The sequence below is a fragment of the Aegilops tauschii genome, chromosome 6 (genome assembly GCF_002575655.3).
Source record: "Aegilops tauschii subsp. strangulata cultivar AL8/78 chromosome 6, Aet v6.0, whole genome shotgun sequence".
Lineage (NCBI taxonomy): Eukaryota > Viridiplantae > Streptophyta > Magnoliopsida > Poales > Poaceae > Aegilops > Aegilops tauschii.
Window position 1 is genome coordinate 453,762,905 of NC_053040.3, and position 9,938 is coordinate 453,772,842.

General features: G+C 42.1%; 1 long non-coding RNA gene across 1 annotated transcript; it reads left to right on the forward strand.

The window, feature by feature from the left end:
* Nucleotides 1-1,818: 1,818 nt before the first annotated feature.
* LOC141026288 (uncharacterized) lies at nt 1,819-6,875 on the forward strand. The gene is made up of 4 exons (XR_012188144.1): nt 1,819-2,812; nt 4,412-4,463; nt 5,253-6,499; nt 6,585-6,875. It is a non-coding gene; the product is annotated as an uncharacterized lncRNA (long non-coding RNA).
* The last annotated feature ends 3,063 nt before the right edge of the window (nt 6,876-9,938 follow it).

A 9,938-nucleotide genomic window follows, 5' to 3' on the forward strand; every position in this document is an offset into this window, starting at 1 on the left:
ATATAAAAAAAGTTAATTATTTATTTGGAGAAAAATTCAGCATATATTAATAAAACTTCAGCGTGTGTTTGAATAAAATTCACTGTATATTTGGAAATTGCCTATAGTACAAAAATATAGAAAATAAAACGTGAAAATTATAGACAAAAAAACAGAAGAAAACCCAAATCAGGTTGATAACTACTCCAAATCGGGAGTATAAAAACTAAACGAAAAAAATGAAAAAAAAGGGAAAATTTAAATAGAGACCGCACGCGAACAAAGGTCGGACCACCTCACTTCGCTGTGAGCGTGGCCTCGCCTACTTGACGCCTGCGGGCATCACTAGGATTTGCCAGGCAAAAGCCTTCATTGACGCGGCTATACGTCGCTTATTGCGAGAGGTATGGTATCGTCGCCTGAAGGAACGCCATAGTATGCCGGCCAGGTAGCAGGTTTATTATTTTCTTCACTACGTTTTGTTTTTACTATCGTTTTTCCCTTCTTATTTTAAAAATATTGTAAATACATATATTTGATGAAAAAATACTTACATTTTGAAGAAATGTTTGTGCAGTGTTAAGAAAATGTCTGTGCGATTTAAAAAAATGTTGATAGCATTTGAGAAAAAATGTTTGTGACATTCAAGAAAGGTTCACACACTACGAAAAAATGTACGCGGTTTTTTAAATATAAATAAATTATACAATGTAGAAAAATGTTTTTATAATTAAAAAATGTTTCGTGCCATTCAGAAAGATGTAGCTTATATTATCAAAAAATGTTAACATGCTTCAAAAAATATGTTCATAAAATTTTAAAAAAATATAAAATATAAATCAAAAGGATAAAAAGAACAAAGAACCTCGAAGAAAAAAATTGTCAAACCCGAAGAAAATCATATAGCAACCGAGCGAAGCGATGGAGGCAGTGTGCGATCGAGCGAACGCTCTAAAATGTGCCATCACAGAAACAACACATCAGGAATAAGCTAGTATCGGAACTCCTATTGACGGGCCGCATCCGAGCTCCCCCTTCCTCTAGTGGTGGGCAGAGGCAACCAGCGCTGCTCCTCCCGCCATGAGGAAGGGCCTGGCTTCCATCATCCTCCTTGCCGTCTGGCATATTTGGAAGCTTCGCAACTCCTGCATCTTGGACAACACTCAGCCGTCCTGCTGGGAGCTCCTCCAAACCATTAAAGACGAGGCACGGTCCTGGGCCAAGGCCAGTGCTAAAGGAATGGCGGCCATCATCCCTCCGTAGTATGTTTCTAGCATAGGGTCGGGCTGAGCACCCCTTGTCTTCTGCTCCTTAAAGTGTGTCACACCAGCCTTGTGTAAGCGACAAACGTTGCTTTGTAACCCTTTTTCACCTTCTTTCTATTAATGGAATGATACGCTTCTTGCGTATTCGCGAAGGAATAAGCTAGTAGTTGCAAGCGAAAGCGAGTAGCTGGGCTTCTGATTAGCGATGGAGCCGCGTCGAGTTTGGGTAAAGTGGTGGTCTGTCTTTTTACCCTTTGGTGGCCACTTCGGTGGTGTCGAAGAAGAAGGATAGACACTGGTATTTTGCATGGGATTTTCTTATCTTTTCAGTCATGTAAGGTTGGTGCTTACGTGTCTTGTAACTTAATCTTTATTCTATAAATGAGACATGTATTACCATGAAAAAGCTGGGCCTCGTTCTTGCTCCAGTCCATGAACTGTCGGGCCTGCGACGCGGCGCTAAGGAAGAATACCGCGTGCGGCGGTGTGTTTCTTGTAGCGTGCGGTTTCTTATACGCCAGCCAAACCGCCAGTTTGATCGCATCGCCCACACACAATACAATGGCCTCATTGTTGCTCAGATCTGGTCAGGTGTGCTTCCCCCGGTGCCCAGGCCGCTCGCGGTTGCTCTCCGATGGTGTTGGGAGGTTCCAGTGCAAGGTAATTAAGCCCCTCTTCTCATCCTTTCCCAGTAGCAATAACTAATCCGTCTCGTCTCTTCACTAGGGTTTCATTGGTTCGAGGAATTAGGGCGAACTAACCCGTAGTTGTTGGGATGTGCGGTGCGATCTATCTAATTAACTACACGTTGTTGCACAACTATAGCTTCTTCCTTTTACGTACTACTCCCTCCGTCCCGAAAAACATGTCGCGACGGCATTTTTACAAAAAAAACCTCTAGCTTCTCCCGACCAAACCCGCGCTCCTCGTCGTCCTCCTCCGACAGAAGCAGCAGCTGCGCTGCTCCCCACCGCCGCAGCTTCCCTGCTCCCCACCGCCGCAGCCCCCCTGCTCCCCCGCTCTCCCGCCGCAGCTGCCTCCTGCTCCGCTGCCGCCCGCCTGCCTCCCCAAGCTCCCCCCCTTCCTCAAAAAGATCTTCGATTTCCCCAGCTGCCGCCGCGCTCTGCTCCGGCTACGCCGGAACTGCCGTCGGAGAGCCCGGAGGCGCCGGATCCGGACCACCAACAACAACCTAAAGCCCGACGAGCAGCCAGGTGTTGTCCTCGCTGTCGACGACGACGGTGCCGTCGACGCCATGGAGCGAGGGCGAGATCCTCCAGTCGGCCAACGTCAAGAGTTTCGCCTTCACGGAGCTGATTTTCAGCTGCTGCTGCTGCCCCCGGTAGCGCCGACACCGTGCGGCGTGCGGCTGTACGAACAGAGAAGGCGTCTACTGAAATAAAATCTACTGACGAAACTAGCTTAGAGAAGGTGCCCCCGTTGATGAAGGCGTCTACTGACGGTACCCAAGAGCGTGGGGTACGAACAGAGAACAACATGAATAATCAGCTACTGCTATGAGGCAGCGGTGCAAGAACAAGATGAACACCTCAACATGTGCATTGCTGGTCAGTGTTTACATCTCCATCTTCTCTGTTACTCAAATGTTCTGAACCTTCTGAATCTCTGAACCACTTCACTGAATGTGAGTAAAATCTGTTCATTTTCTGAACCACTTCACTGAATGTGTGTAAAATCTGTTCATTTTCTGGTTGGAATATTTGGACTAGTTCTGCTAGTTTAGAGAGTATTGCATAGTTAACTGAACAATTTTGCACAGATAACTGAATAGTTTTGCAAGCATTCGATCTCTGAAAAATTTTGTTTTCTGTAAGATTTATACTGTCTCTAAATTCAGTCATGAACTATGAACTCTGAAATTAGTACTGTCCCAATAGCATTTTAAATATTCAGTTAGGACTGCACTTTTAAAGTTCAAGATACTCCTGTAAATTAAACCTCAACTTGCAAAGTTGTTGTTTTCTGTTAACTGAAATTATAGTGACTACTCCTACTTTTTCCTTCTCCTCTGTTCTGAAACTTCAGCTATCATATCTACAGTACCTAGTGTCAGAACAGAACACTGTATATCTATAGCTTCATTTTAGAAATTTAGTTAGTGCATTTCTAAAATGGCAAAGATTATGGCGCAAAGATTAGTTACATCACATCAAGCATGCCATGCCATCTTTGATTCTGTTTTTGATGGAGTACTAGGTAACCTTGTGAAGTGAATAATCAGCATGGGCAATAAATATCCACTACTACTCCCACATTATGTCTTTGATTTTGTTTTTTGATGGCACTGAATCTTGAAAATACTAGCAGAAGTAATATTGTCAACCACTGGGCCCCAAGGAGATATCATCATCAGTAGATATCTACAGTTTTATTACTGGAGCCACCATACAAACCATGCAAACCTCATATTCTTTTGTTAGCTGAGAAGATCTGCTCTAGTATTTAGCAGAAGGATTACCACCACTACTATCTTATGTTGTGTAGGTACTTAGAAGTTAATTAGGATCTTAGCTTAGAAGACCTGCTCTAGCACTGCATTTTAACTGAATTTTCAGATTATGATCATGAGTAGATATCTACGATTTTAACACTGCATTTTAACTGAATTTTCAGATTATGATCATGAGTAGATATGATCATGATTAGTTATTACTGGAGCCACCATACAAACCATACACATGTCCAGATTAAACAAAAAGTATCATGTTTAACTGAATTTTCTGTGCATTTTAACACTGCATTCTGTGTGGGTGCAAAAGTCTAACAACACTAGAACTGAACTGATTGATCTATACATGTGTAGGAGGAGCTAGATCCTTTTCTCCAAAATTTTGGCAGACTTATTGTGACATAGAGTACTGAATGTGTACTCAATAAATTCAGTTAAACTTGGACATGACTGCAGCCCATTTAAACTTGGACTACAAATATTGGATGGATCCATTTAAATTGACAGAAAACTAAATATTCACTGTAGTCTCAATTAACTGAATTTTCCGAAGCCATTTTCCTGCTCACAAGTTGACAGAAAACTGTTTGAAACAAATTTTGACACAAGTTGACTGAAACAAATTTAGAAAGCATAGTACTCCTGTGATTTAGAATGCATCTTTAACTGAATTTACTAAGTTAAGTGTCATACACAGGAATTCTGCACGCCATCCAAATTGATTTACTAAATATTGGATGTTCAGCACTGTAAGTCAATTTTCTTCCTTTGATAAACTTTACTCCATTCTTTGTATCTAATCTATCCACGCTATGGCTGCATATTTACTTACTGTACCAAACATGTCCACTGCATATATGTTTTTGTTATGCCAATCATTTCAGTAAATTAGAATATACAATAGTATTTCTTGCAAATTGTTGTGTGACTATTCTTGAGATGGTCTTTCTTGTTTTAGCTGATCCATCCCATGTGATATGCTAGATTTTAGCATCTCTATTGATGGACCTTTAATGAAACTAAAGAATAACTGGAAGCGTACTTGATAGCATGAAATGGACCTCTTATACACATGCTCTTGCTAATTGCAAGAATAACTGGAAGAATAATATATGTTCTTTATATTTATACATGCTCTCGCTGTAGCAATAACCTATCTTTTCAATTGCTCCACTGCTCGTTTATTTACCGTATATCTGTTTGTTATGTAAGTCATTTTACTTAGTAAAGTATAGACAGTATTATTTCTTGCAAATTATTGTGTGACTATTCTGGAGATGGTCTTTAAGTGTTCCTATCTAGACTTCTTATTTTAGGCTTTTAGCTGATCCATTCCATGAGATATGCTAGATTTTAGCATCTGTATTGATGAACCTTTGATGAAACTAAAGAAAAACTGGAAGTGTCCTTGATAGCATGAAATGGACCTCTTAACTAAATACTCAGTCATCCACAGTCCTTTTATTTGTTCCATGCTGATAGCTTTGCTGATTTAACATTAATAAGAAAACCATATTGATTTTAAATTTTACACGCAGCTCCTGAGGTGAAAATAGATTGAAAGAGATGTCATCATCAGAGGATGAGCAAGTTGAACACGACACTGTAGAACATGAATTGTTTTCCATGCCATCTGATGCCATGGAGCATGGAACAAATAGCAGCAGCAGCACATAGCAGCAGATCAATCTAAAGATCAATCTACAAGCTACTGTACCTTCTTCAGAGTGCAAATAGCAGCAGCAGCAACACGTCACAGTCACTTGGACCAGCAGCAGCAGGAACACGGCATGTTCACTTGGATCAGCAGCATCAACACGAGCAGAGGAGCAGCAGCAGCACGGGCTAGCTCCACCGGCGGCAGAGGAGAAACAGAGCAGCAGCAGGCACGCAGGGTCGCAGGCAGAGGAGAAGGAGCAGCACGGCAGCTGGTGGGGGCTCGACGAGGAGTTGCGGGAGATAGAGGAGGACGCACGCAAGCTCTTGTCCACCGGATCGTGGAGGCCGGTTCCGGCGACGCCCGTAGTAGATCACGGCGGGAGGGATCGCGGCGGCGCACGGGAGGCAGCTCAAGGTGGACTCGCGGGAGCTCGAGGAGGACTCGCGGTAGCTCGAGGAAGATGAGAGGGAGCTCCTGCTCCGCCGGATCGTGGTGGGAAATTCCGGCAACGTCCGCAGGTAATCCGGCGAGAGGGGATCGCTGCGGCACAGGTTTGGGCGGCGGTGGCGGAGCAGGTACTTGGCGACGGCGGCGGCGTCGAAGGTACGTGGCGACGGAGGCGGAGCACTTCCTGATGGGCAGCAAATCACGCAGCTTGGCGGCGCCGGCCCCTAGCGACGCACGGGCGACGGCGGAGGGAGAAGACGGGGGTGGAGGGACTTCTTTGCGACTGTTTTGAACCTATGATGGCCTTTTTGTAAAATTACCAATGAACTACGGGTGCGACACGTTTTTCGGGACGGAGGAAGTAGATGCTAAGATTTTTTTTATTTACAATTTCTCAATTTGCTAACAGTTTAGTCTATACAAATGATGCACCATGTCGAGCTACTGATATGGTTAATGTGATGCCGTTCAGCATAGTCATATATGGGTTTTCTTCTTCTTGTGATACAATGGCTTTCAGCTTGAAACAAAATATATGGAAGTTTATAATACTTTCATTTGTCTACAGCATTGTTGCTCACGCTCCAAGCTTACCGAGGATCCATGCCAGATGACACTGCATAGCTATTTCCTCGAGTTACAGAAACAAAGCCGAATTGCGTCTAAAAATAACGAACGGTAAGAAAGTAATTACTTTTTTGCTGGAATATATGCACAAAATTAAATTTCTCTTATTTGCATTTATGTTCCTTTTGATATGCAGTTTTGAGCGGCGGAAAATTCTGTACGCATGTTTCTTTGGTCCTATTATATTCTATCTTGGCATAGACATACGCAAGAAGAAGAAACTGTGAGGGGGCAATGCAAGCTCGAACTTAGTGTGTATCGTCCACCTGAACTTTCTATGCGGTGGACTAAGCTATGGACTTAAAAAAAATTACTATGTTTTTTGTTGTGTTAGATCTGCATGTAATGAAAGATGATGTTTGTACTTCATATAGAACTAACCACTACTAATTACACACACACACTCTCTCTCTCTCTCTCTCTCTCTCTCTCTCTCTCTCTCTCTCAAGTAGAAAAGGATACAATAACCCCAAGATTGACATGTTTAATTTGCCGGGTACAACAGTTTTGTGCGAGTTCCCTTTCACAGGTTGTTAGTAGATCTCGCATTTGCCGAGCAACACACTCGGTGAAAATTGGAACTTGGCAAAGGATAGCCTTTGACAAGATCATCTCTAGAAAAACTTGGCAGAGGATGGCGCATGTAGTTTTCACAGAGGGCCCATGGAGTGGAACTCGGTAAAAAATGTGACCCATGTCCCTTTTGTTCTTAGTTGATCGCTCCGATTCTCGGCAAACACTTTGTTCATGTGATTTCGTGTGCCCCCTCTCTGGCGGGCTCCACGATGTCTAGCCCTAGCATTTATTTGGAAGGGGATACTCCATGTTAATTTTAGTCCTTGTTTATGTTGAAGTAGGTCATAGGATCATCACAAACCCAACGAGAAGCCAACTCCAAGCAGGAGTAGGCTAGGCGGCATCGGAAGGGGGGAGGTTCGCACTGAATCCTTGAAACTTCCTACTGGATGGTACATTTGTGAAGGAGGTGTCACTTCAAAGTTGTATACTGACTTTATCCTCATCAAACCACCCATGTATACCCATATTAGGGCCCCATGCGAAAGGGGGAGTAGTTCTAAAACTTCACTGCGTGATGTCATGTGCCCCTCCCCCCCACAAGCCCTGCGACATCTAGCACTAACTTTTCATCGAAGGGACCACCCATGTTACTTTTATTCTTGTTTTTGTTGGAATAAGTCACAAGATCATGACAAACCAAATGAGAGACCATGACCAAGCATGAGTTGTCTCGGAAACACGGGAAGGGGTTCACACTAAAGCCCTGGAACTTCCCACTGGATGGTTCGGTTTGTGAAAAGGATGTGTCGTACAAAGTGCACTGACTTTTTCGTCATAAAACCACCCGTGTATACCAATGTTAGAACCTCATGCAAAATGAGGAGTGGTTCCAAAACTTCCTCGCACAATTTCATGCTCCATTTTCTCTGGCGGGCCCTGCTACGTCTAGCCCTAGCTTTTATTCGGAAGGGGCCACCTTTTATACCCATGTTATTACCCCATGCTCCACTCTCTCTGAATTTTTCCTAATCAAACCACCCTTCTATACCTATGTTAGTACCCCATGCAAAAGGAGTAGTGATTCTAAAACTTCCTCATTCAATTTTGTGTGCCCCCTCTTTGGTGGGCCCCGCTGCGGCTAGCCCTAGCTTTTCTTCGTAAGGGGCCACCCCTTGTTACTTTTTGTTCATTTTTGGGTTGGACTAGGTAATAGGATCATCACAAATCAAAGAGAGGCCAAGTCCAAGCAGGAGTTGCCTCGGCGACACCGGACGGTCGGACAAGTTCATGTGGGATAGTCCGATTTGTGGACGTACAGGACCACTTCCTTTGTTGGCCTTGAAACTTTTTCTGCACTCAGCATAGGCCATGGCATGACGCATGCCAAAAATCGCCATTTTGGGGTCTGCCAGCCATATTTTAGGGCCTACTTCAAGAAACTTTTGTTGTAAGCTTTTGGGCATAAATAAATTTTGGTGCTTTTCCTTGAGAAGAATACTCATTTTTTCTAATTCAAGCAAAATTTGATCCCAAAGTATATATCTATTGCCACCTCCAATTTCTTATTCTTTTTTTTAGAAGGATCCCTCTCATCAAGCTTAAGTATGATATCATTTTCCAACTTTTCTAGTCATCTCAAAGCATTACCAATAATAAAGCCATGTTTAGTGATTCCATTGTGTAGCCTTTTATCGTAGTTCTAGTTTCTAAACACTTAGTATTTTATTCTCTAGCATATCCATTATTTTCATTATGTGTTCGAGAGTTATTTAAGATTCATCTTTTTAATAGGAGGTGATCCCACCAGACCATCTATAGCATTAAAGGCATATGGACTATGGCTACCCACAAAGCTACCTCCAGTTATATTATCTAGGATATACCTATACCAAGTAAACATACCAATATAATTTCTAAGGAGCACCATAGTTGAAAACTTACAAGTTGACATATCTTGTGCATCCCAATCCTATACCAAACATCCTTAAAGGTCTCACCTCTCCTTTGTTTGAAGTTGAACACTTCCATCTCAGGGGGCATGCCAGTAAGAGATGAACTAGCCATTATAACTAAGCAAAATAGAAGTTGCTACTTGCTGGAATTTAAATATTTTTTGTTGTTTTTCAGTTTTACAGAGTGTAGAAAAACAAACTAACGACAAATAAAAACTAAATAAGCAAAGTAAGTAAAATAATTGAGTGTAGCACATGTGCCTAAAGTAGAACCCCCGACAACAGCGCCACAACATTTTTCGGCTTTCTGATAATTGTATAGGAAACTGTTGGGCCCAGAAGTGCAAGGATTTGTAGTAGGTTTTCACTCAGTTGCGAACCATGATATCAATCTGTGGAGTCTCGCAAGGAGTGAATGATGAATACATGCACACAACTAAGAAATTTCTTTGGTCCGCAACCTAGACTAGATTGTCAGTCTGACTAGGTTTACTAGTTGCAAGAATTACTATATCTTGTGATGGAATTGATGATTGGTTGCAAAATTTAAAATATGTTCACTTGTAAAGAAACAGAGAATGAGCTGATCGTGGTTGTGATTATGAGGAACATAACTTTCCTAGTGACATCTCTCCAAATAACATAGCATAAGTGTGGTGAACAAATTACAGTTATGTACTGATAAATTGCAGTGTTTATGTTATGATCATACATGTCATGATTGCATATAAACATTACATTATTGTATCCATAGGCCGTCATCCAACTACGTCTATAGTTAATACTCCGCCCAAGACCGCTATCTAGCATGCATTTCTAAGTATTAAGTTAGAAAATATAGAGCATCACATTTAGCAAAGTGACATAATGTACATAGTATATTCTCTTTACTCCAGTTCATCACCTAGACAACTGGTCAACTACCTTTTTTATCTTTGAATGGCGATAACATAATACAAGTTTTTTCCTCTTTCTGTACATCTAAATTACTCCCTCCATTCCTAAATATAAGTCTTTGT